Raw genomic sequence first — 26,647 nt, forward strand, 5'->3', positions numbered from 1 at the left:
GGAATGCTACTCAGTGCTCTGTCATGACCTAAATGGGAAGAAAGTAAAAAAAAAAAGGGGATATATATATATATTTATATATGTAAACCTGTGGCTGATTCACTTTGCTGCACAGCAGAAATTGACACCACATTGTAAAACAACTCTACTCCAGTAAAAATTAATTTAGAAATAAACAAATAAATAAATAAAAAGCGGGTGACCAAAACCACTTTCATGGCTTAGCAATAATATAAAATTGACAATTTCAAATAAAATGGTATGTGAAAAACAAGTCGCGTTTGGTTCCCTCCTCCCTCTCCAGGGCTGTCATGGGAAAGAAAAGGCATTTATCTGGGCTTTGGGGAGTGGGAGTCTGGCCCGAGGTCCAGGCATGCCTGCAGACAAGAATAGTGTTCAGAGGTTGGTTACAGCACCTCCTTTATCTCCAGGGCATAAACCCCTCACAATCCACCCCCCTCCGCGATGGCTGTGGTTCTTCTGGAAAGAGGTGGAAAAGAAACTTGAGGAAGGAGGAAGCATAAAACAGAGCTGAGTATTAATCCGCGTCAAAGTACTTAGAGTAATCAATATTTCAAAAATTAATGCAAAATAATGTGAGAATTCAAGGTCCTTTGAGGATTTTCTCGCAGTCAGCTTACTCTGTCATTTAAGCAAGATTCAAACAAGAGCTTGGAACACTCCAATGCAAAGCAGTGGGTCTCTGTAAATTCCAGGGCTGGGAGAGAGAGAATCCAGAGAACCACTCGTCTTCTTCCTCAACTTTACCAAAACCACGTGTTCTACGTGGCTAAAACGGAAGTGTATTCTAGATTTTAAGCTTTTGCAAGGAAGTATCTCTTTAAAATATAAAGAATCATTTCCCGTCTAATGCATGTTTGTGCTTCAGATTGAATTTGACTCTTACTTTAATTTGAAGGTGTATGTTCAGTCACCCCAAAGCATTTTTCCTTTACATTTAATAATATTTTACAACCAAACCATGTCTCTTTCCCTTGAAGCCCAGAATCTTCTAAAGTCTCAGGAAGGACTTCAGTTGACATCTTTCTGGCAACAGTGGAAAGAGTCCTTCAACTGTTTTCTACGAGGCTTACACCCACATTTCACATTTTAAAATGAAGGCAGGGACTTCCCTGGCGGTCTCGAGTGGTGAAGACTTTACCTTTCAATGCAGGAGATGCAGGTTGGATCCTTTGTTGGGGAGCTACATCCCACATGCCTCATGGCCAAAAAAAAAACAAAACATGAAACAGAAGCAGTATTGTAACAAATTCAATAAAGACTTAAAAAAAAAAAACCGTCCACATCAAAAAAAAAAAAATCTTAAAAACAAAAAAAATGAAGACATTTTTAACCCTGTATCTGATTTTCTTTTCCATCCTGGGCACGTTAAGGAGGAATGAGTCTTTTGTCTCAGGGGTCCTGCAAGGAGGATAGTGACAGGCTGGCAGCTCTCACTACACATGGCCTGTGACTTTCTGAGTCAATTCCCGGCCTCTAAACCCAGGACTGCTCCGGCACCTAAGCTGCCTGCTCTTCTGCAGACCGTGCACTCTGTCCAGTGAGTTGCCTTAGAGTTGCCTTATCGTCCAACACGACGACTCCTCTCTTGCACCTCAGGAAATCCTTTCATGTGTCTCGTTCATTTTTCATTTCCATTGTACATGTTTTTCCCTGATTTCTCTGCCATGCCTGCAATGAAGTGGAAAGAGTTAAACTATAACAATAAAAAACAAAATTGGAAAAAGAATTACTTCCTCCTTCAACTCATAGAAATTGAACATCAAAATAGCCAGGATTTCAGAAGGAAAAGAATTTAATCTCATAAAATGCCTTGGTGTCAGGGATGTGTGGTGGGGAGAGGAAGGGCGGAGACTCAGCCACCTTCTGATGTCAAGGTCATAGTTATTCCAAATTCTACAGCTGCAGGTATGCTCTGCTCACCTAGATAGCTCGCCTCTTCAATCATCACAAGCAGACAATCTCCCTCTTTAACTATAACCATGACTTTTGCCATAAACTCTATTTTGTCCCCAATTAATGGTGCTTACCAACATTTGGAAATTATTCAATCTGTTTCTGTTCTTTTATTTTTAATATTTCTAGGATTTTGCTTCATATAAGCAGGATATAGTAACTTTAAAAAAAACCCACTGAGCTGGTGTCAATCTTGAAATACATGTGTTTAATCTATTAACATTTATTGCAACTACCAATACATTTGGAATTTGTTTTACTGAAATTCATTTTCATTGCCCCTCCTTTTTCTTTCTATTTTTGTGATTTCTGTGTGTTTGACACAAAGTTTTCAGTATTCTTTTCATTCATTTGTCCCAGAAAATTGACTATAAATGTTTTCTAAGCAAGATCTATGGGCTTCCCTAGTAGTTCAGGCGGTATAGCATCTTCCTGCAATGCAGGAGACCCAAGTTAGATACCTGGGTTCAGAAGACCCCCTGGAGAAGGAAATGGAAACCCACTCCAGTATTCTTGCCTGGAGAATTCCATGGACAGAGGAGCCTGGCAGGCTACAGTCCACTGGGTCACAAAGATTCTGACACGACTGAGCAACACACACACACAAGCAAGATCTATGGTGACTTCCAAGATCTATGGAAGACTCTCATCTTCTGAAAAACAAGGGTCCCAGCTCACACTGTCTCCTGATTAGGCCCCCTCCTCCGCCTCAAACCCCCTCGGCCACCACCGTCTCTCTCAGTCTCTCTCACTGTATGTCTCCCATCATTCCCTCTGTCCTACTATTGCAGTTTAATACACTTTTGCTGCTAGTCTCTCAGTCGTGTCCCACTGTTCGCGACCCCATGGACTGTAGCCCACCAGGCTTCTCTGTCCATGGGATTCTCCAGGCAAGAATGCTGGAGTGGGTTGCCATTTCTTCCTCCAGGGGATCTTCCTGACCCAGGGATTGAACCTGTGTCTCCTGCATTGCAGGCAAATTCTTTACCATCTGAGCTAGCAGAGAAGCCCTTCATCACTTATAAGTTCCATCTTGAAAAACAAAAGAAAAAATGATTTGTTTTTACAACTGCACTGTCAGTTTTACTGTTATTTTTCGGCCCTACTCCTCTCCACGTTTATTTTTCTTCTTTGTAAAGTACATCATAAGGAATTATTTCAATAAGTTCTGCAAATAGTTAACTCTATCTTTGCACTTCTGAATTAAAAAAAAAATCTCCTTAATGAATAATAAGTTTCTGAATTCTACTGGGTGTAGAATTCAAGTTCAATGGAACCCAAGGTATTGGTCCATTGTCTACCAGCGTTATCGTCAATGAGGAGTCTGGTGTCCAAGACTTTAACCTGTAAACTGTTTTTTTGTTGGTGCTGATTTGATTTCTTTTTTTTTTAATTAACGCTTTATGTAATATACCATGCTTTTGAAATGTGAGGTTTTTTTACAGTCCAGTACATGAACAACCTTGGTGAGCATTCTGTGTGCACTTGAAAAGACTGTGTATTCTATAGTTGTTGAGTCTTTTATTCTGTAAATGTCGGTTAGGTCAAGATGGTGCCATTCACATCTTCTATATCTTTACTGACTTATGCTCTAGAAACAACTGATTTTTCTAGTTGTTCTGTCATTTACTGATGAAGTAGTAATGAATTTTCCATTGCAACTGTGATTATCTATTTCTCCTTTTAGTTCTGAGAGTTTTTGTTTTGAACCTCTCTTACGGGTTGCATCATAATTATTATGTATACATTACAAGCAGACCTCAGAGATTTTACAAGCTCCATTTCAGACCACTATAATAAAACGAATATCTCGATAAAGTAAGTCACAGAAAGTTTTTGGTTTCCCAGTGCGTGGAAGAGTTAGGTTTACATTGTTCTGTAGTCTGTTAAGTGTACAAAAGCACTGTGTCTTTTAAAGAATGTACATGCCTTGATTAAAAATGCTTTATTACTAAAAAGCACTATCACCTGAGCCTCCATTTAGTCCTAAATTTTTTTGCAAAAGTAACACCAAAGATCAATGCTCACAGAGACTTCCCTGGCGTTTCAGTGGTTATGACTGCCTTCCAGTGCAGGGGGTACAGATTTGATACCTGGTCAGAGAACTAGAGTTCACATGTCTTAGAGCCAAAAACCAAAACATAAAACAGAAGCAGTAAGGTAGCAAATTCATTAATGACTTGAAAAAACAGATCAGTGATCACAGCTCACCATGTATATAAGGAAATATAAGTGTAATACAATATGTAATATAAATATAACAATGTAAATATAATATAAATATAATAATGTAAATATACTATTGATATAACAACTATAAAAATAATAATAATGTTTGAAACATTGAGAGAATTACCAAAATGTGACACAGAGGTACGAAGTGAGAAAATGTTGTTATTGTTGTTCAGTCACTCAGGTGTGTCCAACTCTTTGCGACCCCATGGACTGTAGCCCACCAGGCTTCCTATCCATGGATTCTCCAGGCAAGAATACTGGATGAGTTGCCATTTCCTTCTCCAGGGGATCCAATTTCTGACAATTTAACTAACCTCCCAGAATCAGTTTAACCAGAGACTTGCTGTAAGGATTAAAGGAGATGGTGTTTATGACGTGCCCAGGCTAAGAGCTTGCTAAATGAGTATCGCTCCTGCAGAGGCTGCTGATAACAATACTGTTGCAGCTACTTCAGAAGCGAAAGGATCCATGGACCAGGACCCAGAAGCTGAGAAGTGCAGAATGACAATGGGTTTTTTTACAGCTTGTCACAAGTCAGCAGCATTTGGTGTCTACCGTGCTGGGTAGAGAGCTAAATTATGAAACTTGGCTGGGAACCAGAAGGTGAGGCTGGAGGTGGAGCAGGAGCTCTGGGCAGATCTGAGCAAGGGGAGCATCAGCTGGGCTGCGGTGAGCAGTGGCAGCAGACTTCCTTAGATAGAGCAGCATCACTGCTGGCAGGTGATAGCTCTGTGACCTCCTGCTCCCCTGGAGTTTGTACCAGTGCGCGAGTTCCAGGCCTTGAATCTGCCTGGTAGTCAGTGGAGCTCAGGCCCTGCCCCTTCACCACTTCGGCTGAACGCAGAGAGTGCTTGCATGCATGCTAAATCGCGTCAGCTGTGTCCATGTCTTTGCAACCCTATGGACTGTAACTCGCCAAGCTCCTCTGTCCATGGGATTCTCTAGGCAGGAATACTGGAGTGTGTTGCTATGCCCTCCTTCAAGGGATCTTCCCTACCCAGGGATCAAACTTGCATTTCTTATGTCTCCTGCATTGACAGGTGGGTTCTTTACCACGAGTGCCACCTGGGAACTCACAAATGCAGAGAGATGGACCTTTATTAGAGGTGAGACTCCAGTGATAGAGACGAACAGGACTGGAGATGTTTCCCACCCAGGTACAAAGACCATACAAATACACAGGGGTGGTGGTTACACACCACACATTAAAGGTGGGTAAGTGATTCTAGGCCTTTCCATAGCTCCTGTGTTGAGAGTCTCTCCGGTTCCCCGTGGCTGTTGGGTGTCTCTATAACCTTCCCCAAGCACAGACCTGCAGTCCATAACATTGTGGGCAAACAGGAGACAGGCAGCAGAAGATCTCTGTTAACCCGCTCACCTCTGGTCTTACCATCTGCCCTCCACAGAGCTGATCTGTCCCCAAGGTCACCATGAGCTCATCTTTCGAAACTTCCCATGACAAGTCTTTTCATAAAAGCTTGAATTTCTAACTTTAATAGGCTGATGATAATAAAAGCAATTGTTCAGAAGCCAGAAAAACTAAATAAGTCAAGAGGATGATAAAGATTTAAACATAAGTCGTATTTAGATATTTTTAACCAAGTAATATGCTAGAAAAATATTTCTTATTATTCTTTAATTAGGCAAAGATGCATAAAGGCCATAAAACACTGTATCTCTATCGCAGTCTGCTTTGACTTCGGTAAACAAAAAGCTCTTCTTTGCCAAGTTCCCCAACTCAAGAAGTAGAAGTGTCATGTCAGTGAAGTTAACAGTTAAGAACAAAGTATTTTAACTTCAAATTGTTATTCAGGAAAGAATTTTGAGGACTCCTTTAAAAAAAATTGGCAGTTGTCATTTAATATATGATGTGATCTAAAAGCGTATTATTTTTTAATGTTACCTAGGAGATTTCATCAGCTTCCTGACATTCTTAATCTTTGGTATAATTGTCTAAATTGATAGAACATCTTTTATTAAACGGATCAAGTCACACCCTGCCCTTTCATAAGTCAAGTAAACAGGTGTGATTATTCAGGGCTCGGAGTTCTTACTTCCTTTGTCTTGCTTTTTTCTTTCCCCCCTCCAACCCTCTTAAAACTCTCTGATAATGATAAAAGTGACATTGTCTTAAATGATAAGAAGCACCAAAATTATTTTCTCCCTGACCTTTATCGCTTGCTGAACAAGTAGCTTCTGTTAGCAAAAGAGTTCAAGCTTTTTCTTACAAAGGATTCCTGGCATCGTGCCACAAGAAAAACATTTATTGTTTCTGATAAGGAAAGTTATTAAGCCCTCATCTTTTCTCAGAAAACCATTTAAGCAAAATAAAATTGAAGAGTATTTTAGGAACTACAGAAGAAGCAATTGAAGGGAAGGGCTTCCTTGGTGGCTCAGATGGTAAAGAATCTGCCTGCAAGGCAGGAGACTCTGCAAGGCAGGTTCAAACCCTGAGTCAGGAAGATCCCCTGGAGAAGGAAATGGCAACCCACTCCAGTGTTCTTGCCTGGAGAATCCCATGGACAGAGGAGCCTGGCAGGCTACAGTCCAGAGTGTTGCAAAGACTCAGACATGACCAGAGACTAACACACACAGGGGCAAAAAAAAAATTCATAGGTTACATTTTCTGCAGATTCTCATGGAGTTTTAGAACTTGGACTGTGTTTCTTGAATCGCGTAAAATACATATCCAGGATAATTGTTGGCATCATTTTGATACCCTGTGGCACATTTAAATCACTAAACTTGAAAGTAGAAAAAGTAAGTTTTGTAAAAAGAAGTTGGGGAGAGCAAATAACAGGAAAAAAATCACATGAAATTCACATAATGGGCTGATTACACTTGAACCTCTGCAATTGGCTATTTCTTGGATTGAGGGGTTCAGAACCAATTTTCATCTCCTTTTAAACCTAAATGTGTGTGTGTTTGCATCAAAAGTGTTGCCAGCATTTGTTAAAAAGGCAGTGCATGTGCAAAGTTTCATCACTTGGTAGTTAGCTGCCTTTACTGTTTTTTTTTTTTTTTTTCTGGGGCTTTGAAACAAACCAGTGTGATCTATGTATCCTGTAGGCTGCAGAGTCCATGAGAACGGAAAGACACTTTTGTCATTAATTCTTAAAAAACTATGGACTAAATGGCTGCCAAGTCAAAGTTATAACAAAATCCCTTCCTTTTGTTCCCAAAAAGTGTGGGTTGCTTTTACACTGTGCTCCATTCAACTGTAGGTATAGCATATAGTCAGAGAAAAGACACCTAGTATATTAAAGCCACATAAAAGGAAGTATGCATTTACAAATAATAAGATTCATTAAGGAAAATAATAGAAGTGGCAGTAATACTCATTAAGTCGAGAATTCATAACTTGAGATTTCTCATTCACAATGAGCTTCATGGTATGCCACAGTCTTTAATAGTCTAGCTGCTTTTTGTAATCCTTTCCTTAAAAGGCTTTGCATGTTAGAATATGCAAAATACACATAAAAGACCGGCTTCTCTGACCATCTCTTTGTGTTTGGGTATAGATTTCTGTATGGCATAATATTTCCACTTGTGCTGGCTTCCTGGCATGAGAATGTTTATTGCGCTCATTAGCTAAGAGGGTATCGGCAGTGGTCCAATGCACACAGATCTGCCTTCTGATTTCAGCCATTAAATTGCAATGGGGATTCACGGGCTTTAACATCGTGGGTGTGAGAATAATAAAACGGAGCTCCATCTTTAGCCCAGTTACCATGGATGCAGTTAAAGGTCAGAGTGCCAGCTGCTAACTAGTTGCCTTTTGAGCTATGTCTCCCCACCTGCTCTGGGTTTTCAAGCACTCTGTCCCTCTAGGTCTGTCCCGGAACACCTTCACCCACTTTAGTGACACACTCACCTCTCCCCTCTAAGACAGAGGACTCCCCCTTTCAAGACAATGGTTGCCATAGGTCTCGTCTTCTATTTATGTTTTATAGATGGGTACAGAATCGGAAGAAAGAGGCTATAATAAAAATACACACTGCTGTTGCTTCAGCATCCTCAATTCTCCGCTCATTTTCTACACATCACTCTACATGCCTAACGAAAAAAAAAAGAAGTATAGTAAATTCCCATCTCTGTTAAAACTGGTAATGGGTTCAGGCGCTGATGCATTCACAACATGAAACATCAACTTCTTCATTCGGCCCAAAGTCCTAGGAGTTAATTCCCTGTACTGCATGAAGTGTCAAGGTAATTACAGAAGACCAGCCCTATTTCTCCGTGCGCCGCCTGGCTTCCCGAGCCCCTCTGTTTACAGATGCACCAACGCAGAACCACAGTGCTTTCATTCAGCTGAGCTTCTTAATCGAAAAGGTTTGGACAATGTTGGATTTTCAAAAAGAAGAAGTGTGTCTGTGGCGGGGGGTAAGGGGTGCAGAATTAAAAGTAGCCAAGCAAAATCAAGTGCATGGTAAGAAAGCTGAAAGCGCTATAAAATATCCCCTGATGTCAACACCTCATTTCAATAGATTTTAAAACTCCTGTTCATTTCCAAAAGACGGTACTATGAGCCTTTCCCCAAGTAACCTAACTGGGGATCTAACCTAACACGATCACATTTTGAGATATTCGGGGAACATGTAGCTAAAAAAAAAAAAAATTCCTTGGGGAAAGTTTATTGTTTTTCTTTCTGTGTAGATATAACTCCTAACTATGTGTAGCTATATAAGCCAGAATACAAAGAAACTTAGAAAAAAAAATGTTGTGCCCCTCTGTTTTAAACATACATTTATATAACTTGTCATTTCATAAAAATAAATTAAGTATTATATGAGCCAAATGTTTCAATTCCACACAAGAGTGGTTTCTGGGACTCTTGGCAGAATGCCACTATATTCATTTTTATTTCAAACACAATGTGAAGTCTTTAATTTTAATATACTTTGTAACTATAATGGTTATAAGGCATATACTGTATTAATTCATCCTCATCCTTTTCTGGTCCTGGGAAGATTCCACTGAGGAACAGAAAGACGCCCTGATTTCATGTGTCTTACATACTTGAAAATATTGCTGAAGAGTTGAGCAGAATGTAGACCGGAGAGCACAAGAATCTGAAGCTGAGCCTTCAGGGCTCTGTGCCTTAAATGCTGACACTAGCTTTGACATCTTGTCCTTCCGCATCCCTGGTCCCCAAGTTTAATGGCCAGGTGGAAAGGTGAGGGGCGCCCCCTGGGGCTCTTCCCCAGCTCCTGAGTCCCGACGCATCTCCCCAGGGAGCCGTCTCTCAGCCTGTCCTCAGTCTGGAACTGGGCATCAGTTGGTTAGCTGATGGGAGCCTGTGTGTGGCAGCCTGTGTGATGGCAGTGTGTCCAAGGGCCCCTTTCTTCTCTGGAATGCCACCAGCCAGCAGTCAGAGAAACAGCAGAGAGAGAACACTAGGATAGCCCAGTCCCAGCTCTGCCAGGAAAAGGAAAGACCGATCCCAGGAAGAGGGAACAGAGTGGCAAGAATGGACACATATGTAACTCTACTAATCCCCAGTGACAGTCCTGGGGTTTCAGAACGACCTTCGTAGCACAGTGGAATTTCTTCATTAAAGAGCTGCTGAAGGGGGCGGAAGGGAGAAGTCATCTCCCTAAGCCGTGTGGCAGTATCTTGGGGACACCAAGCTAACACATTTCCAGCGATCACGAAGACTTCAGCTCCACTCTTCCTCTGCCACACTTCTAATCAGAGAATTTCTTCCTGTGCCTTGTTTACTGTTGATATTTTCAGGCTGATTGGAGAGGAATGACATTTTGACAATTTACTATAGCAGTAAGCACTGTGCAAACAAAAGGTGCTGATGAAAACGGGAACCCATTATTATGTAAATGACAGCTGAGTAACACAGACTCCATCTCCCAGTCACCATCATTGAGACCAGTTTTACTCAATGATAATAATTTTCATGATTGCAGACTTCAGAGTGATCAGAAATATGCTTTCGCTGTTGCATTTATCTACCGCTGGTACTTGACCCTTAATTAAATTCTGAAACTTTTTTATATAATAAAGTAAAATACAGCTGACACTTCTGCTCAAACAAAGAGGCTCCAACACAGAGCTACCAAATAAGATAAAGGTATTCCAGACTTACCTCGCCGTATTTATAGTAAACATGGATGGTACAGTGTATTTTGAAAGCTAGCTTAAAGTTTAAAATGCAGATGTGTGCTATCAAGCGATTTCAATTCTGTGCTTCAGAGCTGCTCCTCTTAAATGGTGCTAAATATCTTGGACACGTCATAATAAAAAAAAAAATCTGTTTAAAAGACATGTAAATGTGCTCTGAAAATAAGTTCTGTGGATTCTTTAAATCTTCCATCTTAATATCTAGACTATTCAAATCGAGTCTTCAAAACTATGCCATTTATTAAGATACACACAGCATGGTAAGCTGGCGTTGAGTTTTGTAAGGGAATATTTTCTTCATAAATTCGTTCTTGTCTTAAAAGGAGAAAAGCCGAGGCAAATCTGAAGACAGCATTTTGGCTTTAATGAAAAATTGATTGGCTAAAACAGATGTCAAAGTGAAAATACAAAGAAGTCAGGCATTATGCGTGTATCAGCTTTTCTTTTTAAGCGTTCCTGATGGAAGAATACACTTTGGCTAATGTGTTCTCATTCTCTTGAAATCTTTCTAGTGCTTCAGAGTGTTTATTTACCTTGAAGTTTTCAGAGTCTCAGGATAGGTAAAAAGGTCTTCATTGAATATGTTAATAAGGAAAAGTCAGCTTGAAGGGGCAATTGAATGAGCCCATTTTTTAATTTTTTTTTTTATATAACCCTTTGTAACCAGGCAGCTCATGGAACCAATGAGCTCCGAAGGTAATTACTTAAGTGGGTTTCATGAAGAGTAGAGAGATGATTGGGCCACATTAAATAACAATTGTGTCCTTAATGATGTGTTGGGCTATAATGCAAACATCCCTCCACCATCACTCGCAGGATCTCCACTGTACCTTTCTAACGACCCCCAGGCCCTCCATCCCCCTGCCTCAACTGGGGGCTTTCAGAGACTGTATAAACACTAAGTGAGCTGGTATATTTTTTTAGACTGCAGGGCCTGCAGCTGCGTGGTCATTGATAAATTGGCTATGAATTGCTGAAATACTTCATATGAATATAAACATTGTTGTAGCTTTGTAACTGAAAAAACATGGAAGAAAGAAATGTGCTTGACTTGAGAGAGAAGACTACAGTTCAGAACGCAGCCTTCTAGAGATTTCCTTCTTGGTGCAGTGTAAAGGTCTCGTTTACAGGGAAACCAGCATAAAAAGTCCAAAAAGTATGGGGATGTAGTGGAAATTTTCTTTACTAAAAAGGGATGTTTTAAAGAAAGTAATTCAAGTGTGGTTTTGAGTTTAGGTATCAGTGGTTAAAAAAAAAAAAAACACCTGCCAATACAGGAGACTTAGGTTAAATCCCAGGGTCAGGAAGATTCCCTGGAGAAGGAAATCGCAACCCACTCCAGTATTCTTGCCTGGAGAATCCTATGGAGAGAGGAGCCCTGTGGGCTATAGTCCATGGGGTTGCAAAGAGTCAGACACAACAGCGATTAAACAACAACAATGTGTATAGAGGCAGAAAATACTACTGCAGCATGTTATATTCTTTTCAAACATGTAGTAATCTGAGTGTTTGTGTCCACTCCATTTGTGTAGAGATATCATAATAAATATACCCGATGTCTGAGTTAGGAGTTACATGAGATGCTACCTAACCCTGAAAGAATTTTCACAGTGGTGTAAACTTGTAGGAGAAGAATAAAATGGAAAGGGTAATGCGCCCAGGGCCATAAATTTTCTGGTAACCCCTAATAGCATCTTTTTGTGGACATGGCTGTTGAATCTTTTAGATGATCATGAAATCTCTAATGCTAAAATCAATAAATATATTTCTGAGTTAATTCCAATAGAATGGACAAAATGCAATCAGCTGTCCAAATACTTTTCACTAAATTCTAACTCTTGGGATTAACTCTGTACCCATTTCAGAGAATGGGAAAATGAGGTACCTAAAATGAGAAAACTCCTCTGAAATTTCACTGTAAGTTAAATATATGGTGGGAATGGAAATGAACCAATCTCTCACCTCTTCTCTTTTTTTTTTTTTTTTTGTCTGTCTGCTTGTTTTAGTTGAGTAATGAAGACATTGAGATAAGAAGTGATACGGAAACAGACATATGCGCCACAGAAAAACCACAATCCAAGCTCATGTTGAAAGATGTGTTCCCAGATTGGACTTTGGAAATAAGTACCACCAAACCTCTCCATGTTAATTCTTCAAATTAAATGAGGGTAGTGTAACTATGGGGCTTCCCAAGTGGCTCAGCAGTAAAGAATCCGCCTGTAATGCAGGAGACAAGTTCAATGCAGTTCAATCCCTGAGACAGGAAGACTCCCTAAAGTAGTAAATGGTAACCCACTTCAGTATGCTTGCTTGGAGAATTCCTTGGACAGTGGAACCTGGTAGGCTACAGTCCACAGAGTCGCAGAGAGTCAGGCACAACTGAGCATGCTTGCATCGCACCTGTATATCACAATCTCCAATTCTGCCTCCTTGGATGAAGCACCTATGGTACACCAAGTGTGGAGCTTTGCAGATGTAAGAACAGCAGCCCTGAACAGAGGAAAGAAGAGAAGGAGGCCACCAAGGCTGGGTCCTGCGTCTTGTTTGATGCTTCCTTTTTGTTCACAGCCATCGGTGAGCTGGGGTATCAGACCCCATAGGAGGTTGCCTGTCTCTCTGCTTTCTCAGAGCTTGAATTGAACCCTGGTCTGATGGACTCCAAAGCAAGACTCATTCACAGCCTGAGCTGGCCAGTGGGGAAAGGGATAATCAAGGCTCAAGTCCAGATGCCCCAGTAGCATGCTGCAGGCACTGGCAAAGAAGCAATGCCACTGTACTGACTAAAGGAGACCACCCCTCATCCAGAATATTCTTTTAAAACCAAGGATGAGCTGCCATATGAGATATTACCTGACCAGCTCCTATTGAGTCCTGAGTGATCTGACTTTTCAGCAAGTATTTTGTCCTGAACTCTAGAGAGTTAAGTATTTTGTGCCCATTTCACAGATTTGAGAAATGAAATTCATAAAGTAAAATATTTCTCCAAGGCTAGGATGAATGAATTGCACAGCTGGAAATGAGAGAAAAGCCAGGGGCACTTCCCCTGGTGGTGGTGGTGGGCCTCAGTCTTCCCTGGTCGCTGTGTTTGATTCCCAAAGAGCCTTTGTAAGTTTGTGTGCTATGATCCTCTCAGTGACATTTGAAAGTGAGAAGAACCAACTGTGATACACACACACAAACTCCTTCAAAATATCTTGGGCGCACTCTTTTTTAAAGCAGAACTCCATGTGAGTGATAGCCAATTATTTGGAGGAACTCAAAAGCCTCTTGATGAAAGTGAAAGTGGAGAGTGAAAAAGTTGGCTTAAAGCTCAACATTCAGAAAATGAAGATCATGGCACCTGGTCCCACCACTTCATGGGAAATAGATAGGGAAACAGTGGAAACTGGCAGACTTTATTTTTCTGGGCTCCAAAATCACTACAGATGGTGACTGCAGCCATGAAATTAAAAGACGCTTACTCCTTGGAAGGAAAGTTATGACCAACCTAGATAGCATATTCAAAAGCAGAGACATTAGTTTGCCAACAAAGGTCCGTCTAGTCAAGGCTATGGTTTTTCCTGTGGTCATGTATGGATGTGAGAGTTGGACTGTGAAGAAGGCTGAGCGCCAAAGAATTGATGCTTTTGAACTGTGATGTTGGAGAAGACTCTTGAGAGTCCCTTGGACTGCAAGGAGATCCAACCAGTCCATTCTGAAGGAGATCAGCCCTGGGATTTCTTTGGAATGAATGATGCTAAAGCTGAAACTCCAGTACTTTGGCCACCTCATGCGAAGAGTTGACTCATTGGAAAAGACTCTGATGCTGGGAGGGATTGGGGGCAGGAGGAGAAGGGGACGACAGAGGATGAGATGGCTGGATGGCATCACTGACTCAATGGACGTGAGTCTCAGTGAACTCCGGGAGTTGGTGATGGACAGGGAGGCCTGGCGTGCTGACACAACTGAGTGAATGATCTGATCTGATCTGATCTGATTGGGTGCCAGGCAATGTTTTGCACTTGATGTATATGAACTGCTCAAAACCACCTTATAAAGTATGCATTATTGTTTTCAGGGCTTCCCAGGTGGCTTAGTGGGTAAAGAATCCACCTGCAATAAAGGAGACACAGGCTCAACCTCTGGGTTGGGAAGATCCCCTGAAGGAGGGAAGGGCAACCCACTCCAGCATTCTTGCCTGGAGAACCCCATGGACAGAGGAGTCTTCCACGATACAGTCCATGGGGTTGCAAAGAATCAGACACAACTGAGTGACTGAGCACACAGGCATACACACAGCATTGCTTTCATCCCCATTTTATGAATGAGGAATCTGAACCACAAGGACTAGGTGACTCACTCCAGGCCGTGCAGCTGGAGAATGGAGCCAGGATCTGAACCCAGGATGGGCTTCATGAGCCTGGACCACTGAGCCACTCTGCTTCCTGCGAAAGCAATGGCAGTTGGTTAGAGTGAGACCCATCCCAGACCATGGCAGCAAGAAACTAGGAAATACTGATTAAAACCCTATGGTAAATGGACTCAACTAGTTATCCCTTTCTTCAAAATACTTTTGCTGGGGACCATTCTTTCCTCTTTATTGAATTTGTTACAATGCTGTTTCAGCTCTATGTTTTGGTTTTTTGGGCCACAAGGCATGTGAGATCTTAGCTCCCCGACCAGGGATCGAACCAGCATCCCCTGCAATGGAAGGGGGAGTCTTATCCTCTAGACCACCAGGGAAGACTCTATTTATTCTTTTTAATACAACCTATTTGGATGCTTTTGTTTTCTCTTGATTTTCATTTCATTTCATTATTTCATACACAGATTTCAAATTAACAACAAATTTTGTTGCCTACCCTCAGACTGAAATACAATAACGTATAGACTTAGATTCAGCAACATCCATGCTTATATATATTGATACTTAATACTTCTTTATTGTAGCTAAATTAATAATGTAACTTTTTTATGTCAATGTGCCAATTCATATGAAAGATACTTGCAAAAAAATTATTCTTGAAGCACTTTAGGAAGAGATATGAAAGGAATAATAAAATAGAGGAATAAATAAAATTATTTGGGATGAAGTTATAAATTATAGTAAGGGCTTCCCTGGTGGCTCAGACGGTAAAGAATCTGCCTGCAGTGCAGGAGACCAAGGTTCAATCCCTGAGTTAAGAAGATCCCTTAAAGAGGGGAATGGCAACGTACTTCAGTATTCTTGCCTGGGAAGTCCCATGGACAGAGGAGCCTGGTGGGCTACAGTGCATGGGGTCGCAGAGTTGGACAAGACTGAGCAACTAACACTTCACTATAAACTTTAGTACTGGCTCAAAATCCTTGAGAAAGGAACTTCTCCGTGTCTAGGTGATCTCTGAATTTCCCTTGCTGCTCTGTCTCATTTCTCTGTGCTGTTCTGTTTTCTCACTTGACTCTGGGAGATGGTCCAGGTCTCTGGCAGTTTGCACAGCATGTCACACCATTCTTCCTCCTTGACCCCAAGGAGGAACCACAGTCCTGACCTCTTTCTCACCTGGCCCCTCATAAATGGGTGTGGAAAACTCCACCCTTGCCCTCAGGAGCTGCAAGTCATTCCAGATCCAGTGCCAGCTGCTCCTTGGGAACCTTCCAAACCCAGAGCACAGGGTTAGTTCACATGTGACTGGGATAAAGGTTTGTGATGGGAGCTTATGCCTTTTAATACATGCTAACTGAGTCACCACTGTGGACCCAGCCCTGCATTCCCTGACTAACCCTGGAGCGAGGGTAGAAACCCCACGTTCTTGCTGAACACTGCTTGAGAGACCCTAGTCAGCCGGAAGCGCCCCGAAGGTCCCTGTGAAGATTCACATTCTCAAAATGCTCCCAGGAGTCCTGAGCTGCCTCAAAGGCACTTTGCTTTCTCACACAATGATGCTCTCCCAAGAAGTACAGACAGAGTTGAAGTGTGGGCTGCAGGAGTGTCAGTAGGGAGATGCATCGGCACTAAGTGGGACTGGTCCATGTCCAGAGTGGGACTGGACAGAGGGGAACACCAGGCTTCAGTGCCAACAATGTCCCAGCGGACTCAAGGGGCTCTAGGGCCGGCATGGCCCTTCCAAGTCACCCCAGTGTGGAGCAAGGAGGTCAGGCCCTTAAAACCCCACATCAGGGGTGTGCTCGTGTATGCGTGCTCAGCTGTGTCAGACTCTTTGCAACCCCATGGACTATAGCCTGTCAAGCTCTTCTGTCCATGGGATTCTCCAGGCAAGAATACTGGAGTAGTCTGCCATTTTCTCCTCCAGTGGATCTTCCTGACCCAGGAATAGAACCTGCATCTCCTTCCCTGGCAGGTGGATTCTTTACCATCTAAGCCCCCTTTATTTTTTGTTAACTTATTCTACAGGCTCTTCTCCACAGAGGAGTCAAAGTGATCTTCCTTTTTTAAAAATTTGAAGTACAGTTGATAAACAGTATTATATAAGTTCAGCTTCCCTAGTGGCTCAGGAGTAAAGAATCCACCTGGGATGCAAGAGATTTGAGTTCAATCCCTAGGTCGGGAAGATCCCTTGGAAAAGAAAATGGCAACCCACTCCGGTATTCTTGCTTGGAAATTTCCATGGACCGAGGAGCCTAGCGAGCTACAGTCAGAGGGGTCTCAAAAGAGTCAGATATGACTTAGCGACTAAACAACAGCAGCAGCATTATGTAAGTTACAGGTGTACAATACAGTGATTCACAATTTTAAGGAAGATCAGGTTGAGCCTCTTCTAAGCTGAACCTCCTCCGCTTGGGATGTGGCCCCTCGGCCTTGATTCCTGGCCAACAAGCCCCTCACATCTGAAGACTGATCATGGCTCAGCCCTCACCTTCTACCCACTCCTCTCATCTCGGCTGCTTTGCCCTTTTCATTGTCATGCAGACCCTCTTCCTATGCTGTGGTTCAGGCCTCTGCTTTTGCTGGGACTTCTGTTTCCTTTGCTTGCCCTCTAGAATTGTCACATCTCCATTAAGATGCCAGATTCTTGGGGAGTCCCCTGCAACACCCTGATTCAGAAGGGCTCCTCACCTTTCCAGACTCTTTCTGTCTCTCTGAAGCCAGTATTCATTCCCGGTAAGGAGTGTGTGTGTGTGTGTGTGTGAGCACATGTTGTTTTGCTCACCACTATATCTAAGCTCCTAGAACAGTTCCTGGCCTAGAGGAGCATTGAATAAATATTTGTTGAGTGAGGACGTAAATGAAGAGATCAATGAGCAAATAGAAGCACGCCAAAAAGTTATGGATAATGCAGTTTGTAAGTTACCGAAATTTTCAAGGAGAGGATCAGAGTCAATCTCAGCTAAAAGAAAACCCTCCAATAAATGGAAATAAAAATGTTTATTCTACTGAGTTATGATCAGAAGGAGAGGATTTATATCTCAGTTCATTTACAAGCACCATATTATAAATTCCTTGAGGCCACAAACCAGGTTTCATTTCAGTTTTATTCCCCCAAAGCCCCTAGCATAGGTGCATGGTACTGTAAATGAATGAGTTGCCCCCTAAATGAATGTTGAACTCAATTAATTTAGCATATCAGTATACTCTGTCATTAAAACAAAGCCTTCGGTCACCTGAAGCCTTCATGAATGCAGAAGGTTGGCCCATTTCAAGTATCGTTATGTTTTTTCTTGATCATCTTTAATAGTGTTAGACTAGCACACCAATTTTCCTAAAAAATGCCTGTAGATGTCGAGTTAGGGAAAAACATTAAATATTGCATTGCTATTTGAGAGAATTTGCTAACTTTCATAGGAATGAAAGGCTCATTCACTGGGGCTCAGAAGGACTAGCCCATGAACAGCGTTTATGGGGTGGGCTCTGTGCTTGGCCCCGCCATGGGCAAAGGTGCTGTCTTAATGATCCAGAGGAAAGCTCGGGACACACGTGGCTGTTGGAGGGGGCTGGTGTGGGGGCTTTGGCTGGGTTCCTTTATTTTAGCTTGGTAAACCAAGCCTGGAGTAGGAAACAGCAACCCACTCCAATATTCTTGCCTGGGAAATCCCAAGGACAGAGGATCCTGGTGGGTGTGACAGAGGAGCCAGTGACAGTCCATTAGGTCACAAAGAGTCTGACCCTACTGAGCAACTGAGCTCAGCAAACCAGCTACTCTGCCTGCTAATGAAAAATTGGTACGATGTATTTTGAAGCAAGTAAGGGACTGACCGTGACGCTCCCCTTGCAGCAAACATACATCCCTATGAACACTGGGAGAAGCAAGGCTGAGCATCCCTTCACCACAACTTTCGAGAACCTCAGCAACAACAACCAGCCAATCAACAATAGGTCCAGCTGAAAAGCCATGAGAAACCCAGATATGGCATTACAAAGCAGAGACATTACTCTGCCGGTTTTCCCAGTAGTCATGTATGGATGTGAGAGTTGGACCATAAAGAAAGCTGAGTACCGAAGAATTGATGCTTTTGAACTGTGGTGTTGGAGAAGACTCTTAAGAGTCTCTTGGACTGCAAGGAGATCAAACTAGTCAATCCTAAAGGAAGTCAGCCCTGAACATTCACCTGAAGGACTGGTGCTGAAGCTGAAACTCTAATACTTTGGCGACCTGATGTGAAGAGCTGACTTATTGGAAAAGACCCTGATGCTGGGAAAGACTGAGGGCAGGAAGAGAATGGGGCAGCAGAGGATGAGATAGTTGGACGGCATCACTGATTCAATGGACATGCTTCTGCTGCTGCTAAGTCACTTCAGTCATGTCCAACTCTTTGTGACCCCATAGACGGCAGCCCACCAGGCTCCCCCTGTCCCTGGGATTCTCCAGGCAAGAACACTGGAGTGGGTTGCCATTTCCTTCTCCAATGCATGAAAGTAAAAAGTGAAAGTGAAGTTGCTCAGTCGTGTCTAACTCTTAGTGACCCCATGCACTGCAGCCTACCAGGCTCCTTCATCCATGGGATTTGCCAAGCAAGAGTACTGGAGTGGGGTGCCATTGCCTTCCCCGAAATGTCCATGAGTTTGAGCAAACTCTAGGAGATAGTGAAGGACAGAGAAGCTTAGCATGCTGCAGTCCCTGGGGTCGAAAATAGCGGGACACAACTTAGCAACTAAACAATAAAACAACAGCTCAGTAGAGAAATGCCAGCATGGACCATCATACTGATATTGGAAGCAGTCCAGCCACATTCAAACCTGAGCCCAGTCTTCCCGGTCAAGGCCAAATCTCCAATCACAGACACCATGGAGGAAATAAGAAGCTGAGGGAGACAGACGGGAAGAAGAGCCCAAGAGACCAGAGACCCAAGGGACACACAGGAGGCAGCAGTGGGCCCTGTGTGCCCTGTCTCTTTGCAGTCATGAACCATGTTTAAGCAGACACTGCATTTTTCCCATTATCTCTGTTTTTCTCATAATGAAAATAACCCAAGCTTTTCCAAAAAAAAAAAAAAAAATTTAACCAAGACACTCATACCTGCAAAAGTCAAATAAAACCACTCATAATCCTACCACAAGCAGACCAGCATTATTCATCTTTTATGTGAATGTTACACATATATTTTTCTCCATATAATGTAGTTCACATCTACTAACTAATAACTGACTGTCAACCATCTGAGAATTCTGCAGCTCTACGGCATGCCTGAAAGACGTGCTATCAACTGTATTTAGCATTTCTGTCTACTCCTTGGTCCATTCATCCAGTGAATATTTTTTAAGTACCTACTATGTTCCAAGAAGTAGTCTGCAAGCTCCTGATGCAAACTAAGAGACACCATCATTGTTTTCAAGCAGGTCAAAAGGAGAAAAGAAAGTCATTACAGTTCCATGAATTATAATTTAGTGAGTAGGAGCATCTTACCTAGTTAGAGACTGAGAAGTTCCAGAGATGTGATAAATGAACTCCGTATTGGTGAGTAGGAGGCAGCTAATAGGGAAGGAGTGAGGGGGAGGGGGCCAGGAGAGTAAGCACTGTGCATTTGAGGAGTAGTCAGGAGGTCAGAAGAGCTGACACCCAGGAGGGGAGACGAGAAGAGAGGATGGGTGGTGCTCACTGGGTGTGGGATTCAGGAGGGTTCTGCTGAGGCTGAGCTGGCATTTATTAAAGCTACTCCAAGAATAGCAAAAGCATGAACGGGGGCAAGTAGAAGCATGGACAGGAGGGAAAGTTAACTTGAGCCCAGATGATAGGATCCGAAACAGAGGAAGCAACTGGGAGCCTTGGGGAGAGGAGGAGGTGGCGGTGGGGCTGGAGAAGGGTCCGTGTTGGGAGGAAGGCAGCGTGTGGGACAGAGAAGACAGGGGCCAGCCTCCTTGGGGAAAGGGCTAATGAGGGCTGAGGTGTCTGGGTAGCAACTACTCCGTGGAGAGCTAGACAGCAAAGTGGGAAAGAGGAGCTAGACCTCAGTCACAGCAAGCAAACTCTACAGCAGGGATCTCTGTAAAAGTTGGAGCTGGGTGGCTTGGAGGTATTTGCAGCAGAATTGGAGACAAGCTGGACACCAGGCACATGGTGGCCAGACTTTTCTCCCCACCCTTGACCCCTTCTCCTCTTCTTCCACCTGCAGAAAAATGACCGCACATGTGCTGTTCCCAAGATGACCTGTATGTCACTCTTCACATTTCACCTAAATCCATCAATGGAACTCTGTTTCTTCTCTCTGTGTGTATGTGCGTGTGTGAGAGAGAAAAAAAGCTAGCTTCTCCGTTCCTTATTGCTGCCAGTTCTTACCTAGATTTCCTAAGGAACAATCTTTTTTCTACTCTCTCATTATCTGTTTCTCTTATTGTCTGTACAGGACTCCAACTCCTTTTCCTGGAAAGAGACTTGCTGTGAGGTGTCTATAACGGGGCACTGGGGTTGGAGAGGATGTTTAAAAGAATAATTAGAAATAATGCAATTAGATAGTCACATCAGAAGCGACACACACACACTCACATACACTCACACATACACTCACACATACACTCACATTCACACAAACATTCACACACACACACATATTTCAGTCTACGACCTCATCTTTTAAAACTAAACCTATATTTCCTCAAGCATTAGCATTTTAGATCAAACCTTGACAAGGATTTCTTCGTTAATTTCGTCACCTTATGATTTTTCTACTTGGTTTAATTTACCAGCATGGCAACTGTACTGATATCTGGCTTATTACCGTATGGAGCTTTTCAGCCATGCAGATGCAGTGGATTAAACAGACTTTTATAGGTTAGATCTGAAACATAAACACGATTTGTAATACATTTCTTTTCAAAAGTGTATACTAAGCTCCCCAGCAGCATACTTCAAATTAGCCTGTAGAAGTTACCTGCTCATAATTTGAAGTTTCCTGAATAGACATAGATACTGATGTATGTAAATATGTCTAGATAGAACTCTGGATGCACGATATAATTGTGTTGTAGCTAAGATAATGTTCCACAGCAGGGTAAATTAGCACATTCGTGAATTATCCATATGTTTAACATCAGTTGCAAAGATCTAATCATTAGTTGAAGAAAAACTTACACTCCATCAGAAAAAAAAATTTCTCTATAAACACTGACGCAGTTAGATTCCTGGAGTGAATGGCAACGTCAGTCGAAGTATAACAGGCTTGTGAATTCCAAACACACTTGCATTTGAGGATGGCCACTTGTCAACAACAGGCTTCCCTGGTGGTTAAGACAGTAAATAATCTGCCTGCAATGCAGGAAACCCGGGTTCAATTCCTGGATTGGGAAGATTCCTTGGAGAAGGAAACAGCCACCCACTCCAGTATTCTTGCCTGGAGAATTCCATGGACAGAGGAGCCTGGCGGGTTGCAGTTGATACATTTGCAAAAGAGTCAGACACAACTGAGCAACTAACACACACACTCGTCCAGAGTGGAGTATCTTTAAGTTCAACCAAATCTTACAAACGAAAGTTAGAAGAAAGAATAATTAATCAAGTCACAGACTGGTTCTTTCCTATCACAGATTAATCTTGAGGCAATAATATTACAAGCTTGGATTTAGAAAAAAAATTGTCCCCAAAATATAGACTATAAAAGATGGATGCCCTGTGAGATGGGAACAGTTATTCCACAGATGGAAAAATCTACCGGATAGACTGCTGAGTCAATCACAGTCGAAACAGGTTTCTTTTTTCTAGAACTTCTCGGAGACTTTGCTATGCTGATGGGCGCTGTGAATTTCTACGATGAGACACTACTTCTCAAGCTGATCTGTGCCTCGTCAGTTGGCAGTGGCAGGGAGCGAGGTCTCAGGATGGGAAGACCTTTCAACGTGGATGAAAGCTCAACTGGTCCAAACTGTACCTAGGGCCTGAAACTGACCTCAGGATGTCAAATGGAGATTTGGAGATTTCATCACAAGTGCAAGAACTTGGACTTCCTATTGGTCCAGTGGATAAGAATCCACCAGCCAATGCAGGATACACAGGTTCGATCCCTGGTCTGGGGAGAATCCACAGGCTGTGGACCAACTAAACCCAGGCACCACAACTACTGAAGCCCGAGCACTCTAGAGACTGTGTTTGACAGCAAGAGAAGCCATCAGTTAGAAGCCTGTGTACTGCAACAAAGAGAAGCTCCCACTTGCCACACCTAGAGAAAAGCCCTTGCAGCAACAAAGACCCAGTACAGCCAAAAATAAATAAAAATTATTGTTTTTTAAAGTGCAGTTCTTTTTCTGGGTCACAAATGCAAGTCTGAGAAATAAGAGAACAAGCAGTCACTATATCCATGGCTTTCAAACAAATTTAAGGGAAGTGAGAAAAAAATAAGGGAAGTTCTTCAGCACTGCCGTTTTGTAAAAAGTGTGGTGTTCTAGGAGGGGGTAGATGGGGATACGACAGCGGGGATGGAGGGCACCAGAAGTCACCAAGGGGCCAAAGAGATGTGTTGAGTCACCTCCACCCAGCCCAGCTACTCTCTGTAGACGAACAGCAAGCACGAACAATCTCAAGTTCACGGGTGTCTTGGAGGGACGGGCTGACTTAACCACAGAGTTGAAATCCCCCAAAACGGTCAGTGTAAACCGCCACGGGGATTGGTCTCTGCCTCTGGAAGCTAAACCCTTATCGCTCTACAATGAGGGTGCTTTACATTTGGAATCAATATTTAATTCATCAACACTCAGCCTGAAAACTGAATGTACTGTCGGAGTTGGCAAGGGGATGCGAAATTTATGTTTTAATTAGTTGGCCCTTTCATCAAACGGTAGACACGATGTCTGTGGTTTAGGACTTTGAAACAAACCCTATGTGAGGGGGAAATCACCAGGCACATAGAACCCATTCATGTGCATGTTTATGGTTTCTCTACCTGCGAAACGGAAAGAGTTTGTGAAGGTATATTTTGGGGAAAATTTACACAGGTTTCTTGTTCATCAAATTAAGCCAGTGCGTATTTTACTCAGCAGAACATGAACTTGGGTGTGGCTTCTTAGATTGGGGTGGGGTTTTGCCCGGGATTTTTCTGAATTGTTCAGTGAAGATACCACACACATGGCAAAGAAAACATCCAGGTTAAATTGGGTAGAGATCATTTTTTAAAGTTTTATGCATGTGTGTGTGTTCACGCACACATGTGATTATATATATATATATATATTTTTTTTTGTCTGCCTCGGGCTTCATTGCTCTATGGGACGTGGAATCTTAGTTCCCTTACCAGGGATCGAACCCATGTCCCCAGCATTGCAAGGAGGATTCTTAATCACTGGACTACCAGTGAAGTCTCTAGAGATCATTTAAGTATGTGAACTCAAGTACTATGAATTAAACCTTCACAGACAACGGCGTGTGGAAAGGAAGTCAGAAACCGTTGCTGAGGATGAGACACAAGCAGAGTGCTTTTGTCCATCTTTGCGGTAACAATTCTGTGAAATCAATGAGATTATTTGTATAACCAGAGCCTTGACTTCCTGTTACCAATGCTGAGAAATAGAAGTCAACCAAAGCACTGGTTCTTCTCAGTCAGACCCTTGGAAGGGTCAGCACCCAGGAAACAGCTCTGTCTAAACTGGTCACACACCCAGCCTACAACACAACAACCCTCCAGACAGATGCTCCAGAGAAGAGCGGAAGGTACTTAACGGCTTCTCCCATCCTTGTAGACCCCAAGCCCATCCTCATGATGCACTCTGCTCTAAGAGGACTGGAAAACCAGTATCTTTCATAGTAATGACTTCCAGTTTACAGCCTTCATTGGTTATATTTCCTCAATAGCTGTTGTGTTGAGATTAACTGCATAAATGGTCTGCAGCTGTCTGTTATGAATTAAGGGAGTTTAATCAAAGTATTTCTAATGTACAGCATAATGATAATACATGGGGGAAGTACTATTTAAGAGATAATGATGGCTTCAGAAGATCACTGTTGTAATGTTTAGTGCATATGCCTTCAGCATTGAATTTGTTGTTGTTCTGAATATGCTTAATGGATCGCTGAAAGGCGGCCTAATGCAGGATTGTTTGATGGGGCTGACAGAGCTGGAATTAGCCCATTGCTGTTTACTGCATACAGCCATTAAGATTAATTGCTGCCAGATAATTTTGACTGTTTTTATCTTCTGGAAAAAGTGTCACTAATGGGTTTATAAATTGGTTCACTATTACTAATAGTCAGGCCAGTGTAACAGGATAGAATGTCAGCTAATTCTAAAGATAAAGGTAAAAAAAAAGTCTAAAGTACTATATGGCTTGCTAGTTTTCAGGAATACTGTCATTTAATAACAGACACGCTGATATACGATGCTCATTAATGTGATTTCCTGAGCTTTTTGTTGAACCTAATAGATGCTAATAAAGTCTTATTGAATGTCCCATTAAAAAAGCGCAATCTGTTTTCTACATTAGTGGCCAGTGTTGCTTATCCTCAATGAGTAAAACCCAAATTCCAATCTGTTCCCAAACCAAGCTTTTCAGAGCATCTTTACACCTATTTTTGTTTTTATGAATGTGAACTGACTTCCTAGGTGGCTTAGATGGTAAAGAATCCACCTGCAATGCAGGAGATCCAGATTCGATCCCTAGGTTGAGTTCGATCCCTAGGTTGGCTTCAATCCCTGGATTGTGAAGATCCCCTGGAGAAAGGAGTGGCAACCCACTCCAGTATTCTTGCCTGGAGAATTCCATGGACAGAGGAGCCTGGCAAGCTACAGTCCATGGGGTCGCAAAATGTTGGACATGACCGAGTGGCTAACACTTTCACACTTTCAAATGCGAACTGTATAGAGACAAACTCGAGAAAAATTAACAAAGTTCATGAATTTGCAGTCATAAGTGGTATGTAAGTTACCTGTGAAGTTCACAATTTGGGCTTTTTTATATAATGTTCAGGCAAGCTTCTAGGAACTATTGTTTGAGGATTGTTTTCAATTGAATACTATTTTAAACATTAAAGTAACTTAGTAGTACTGATTTAAAAGAAAAAAAAAAAAGCTTCAGGGACTTCCCCAGTGGTCCAGTGGTTGAGGGTCTGCCTTCCAGTGCTGGGGATGCAGGTTCAATCCCTGCTCTGGGAACTAACATCCCACTTGCCAAGGAGCAACTGGGCCTGCTCCCCACAGCTGCTGAACCCAGGAATCGTAACTGGAGAAGCCCGAGAGCCACAGTGAAAGGGCCAAATAAATAAATGTGTTTTTTTTTTAATTCACACACGTAAATTTTAACACCTAAATCTTAAGACTAAAATGTTCTAAGTATATTTTTCCGAGGAAAATTAAATGAATTTAATTCTTTTTAAGTGATATGATTCTAGTAGATTATCCATGGAGCAGTCAGTCATCTCGAACTAACCAACCAAACTTCCCACACTGGTTGGCAGAAGTTAACACGAGTTTTGCCAGCTTACCACAATTTATAATAAAATCCCTTGTGCACAGAATTTCAAATGGACTCTTTATTTCTGAGTTCTAAAAACTCAATGGAAAAAATATGAACCAGACAGATAGAGAGTGAATATTTAGCCACGAGAAGAAACCAGTAATTCATGAGTGGTGAGGTTCTTCCTCAAGAATGGATGGTGTAAACTATGAAGTGTTTCTTTCACGAAGTCAAAAACATATTTATATCTTTCAACTAATTTTTTGTATTACACTTAAAAGTTTTACATTTAAAAATACCTGAACTCCTGAAGTGTGTATAAGGTAAGATATGACAGTTTATTTTTCCTTCTTTTTTTTTTTTTGATGGTGTTGTTTGATGTGTATGCTCAGTTGCTCAGTCATGTCTGACTCTGCAACCATTTGGACTGTAGCCCGCCAGGTTCCTCTATCCATGGAATTTTCCAGGCAAGAATGCTGGAGTGGGTTGCCATGCGCTCCTCCAGGGGATCTTCCC

The 26,647-nt window shown here is 42.2% G+C and overlaps 1 long non-coding RNA gene across 1 annotated transcript in view; it reads left to right on the plus strand.

Moving 5' to 3' along the window:
* LOC133256764 (uncharacterized) overlaps positions 1 to 25,139 on the plus strand; it is a 77,851-nt gene extending 52,712 nt beyond the window's left edge. Inside the window, exon 2 of the long non-coding RNA XR_009739290.1 lies at positions 12,354 to 25,139. This is a non-coding gene — a long non-coding RNA (uncharacterized LOC133256764). The remainder of the gene's footprint in view (positions 1 to 12,353) is intronic.
* The last annotated feature ends 1,508 nt before the right edge of the window (positions 25,140 to 26,647 follow it).

The sequence above is a fragment of the Bos javanicus genome, chromosome 11 (assembly GCF_032452875.1).
Source record: "Bos javanicus breed banteng chromosome 11, ARS-OSU_banteng_1.0, whole genome shotgun sequence".
NCBI lineage: Eukaryota > Metazoa > Chordata > Mammalia > Artiodactyla > Bovidae > Bos > Bos javanicus.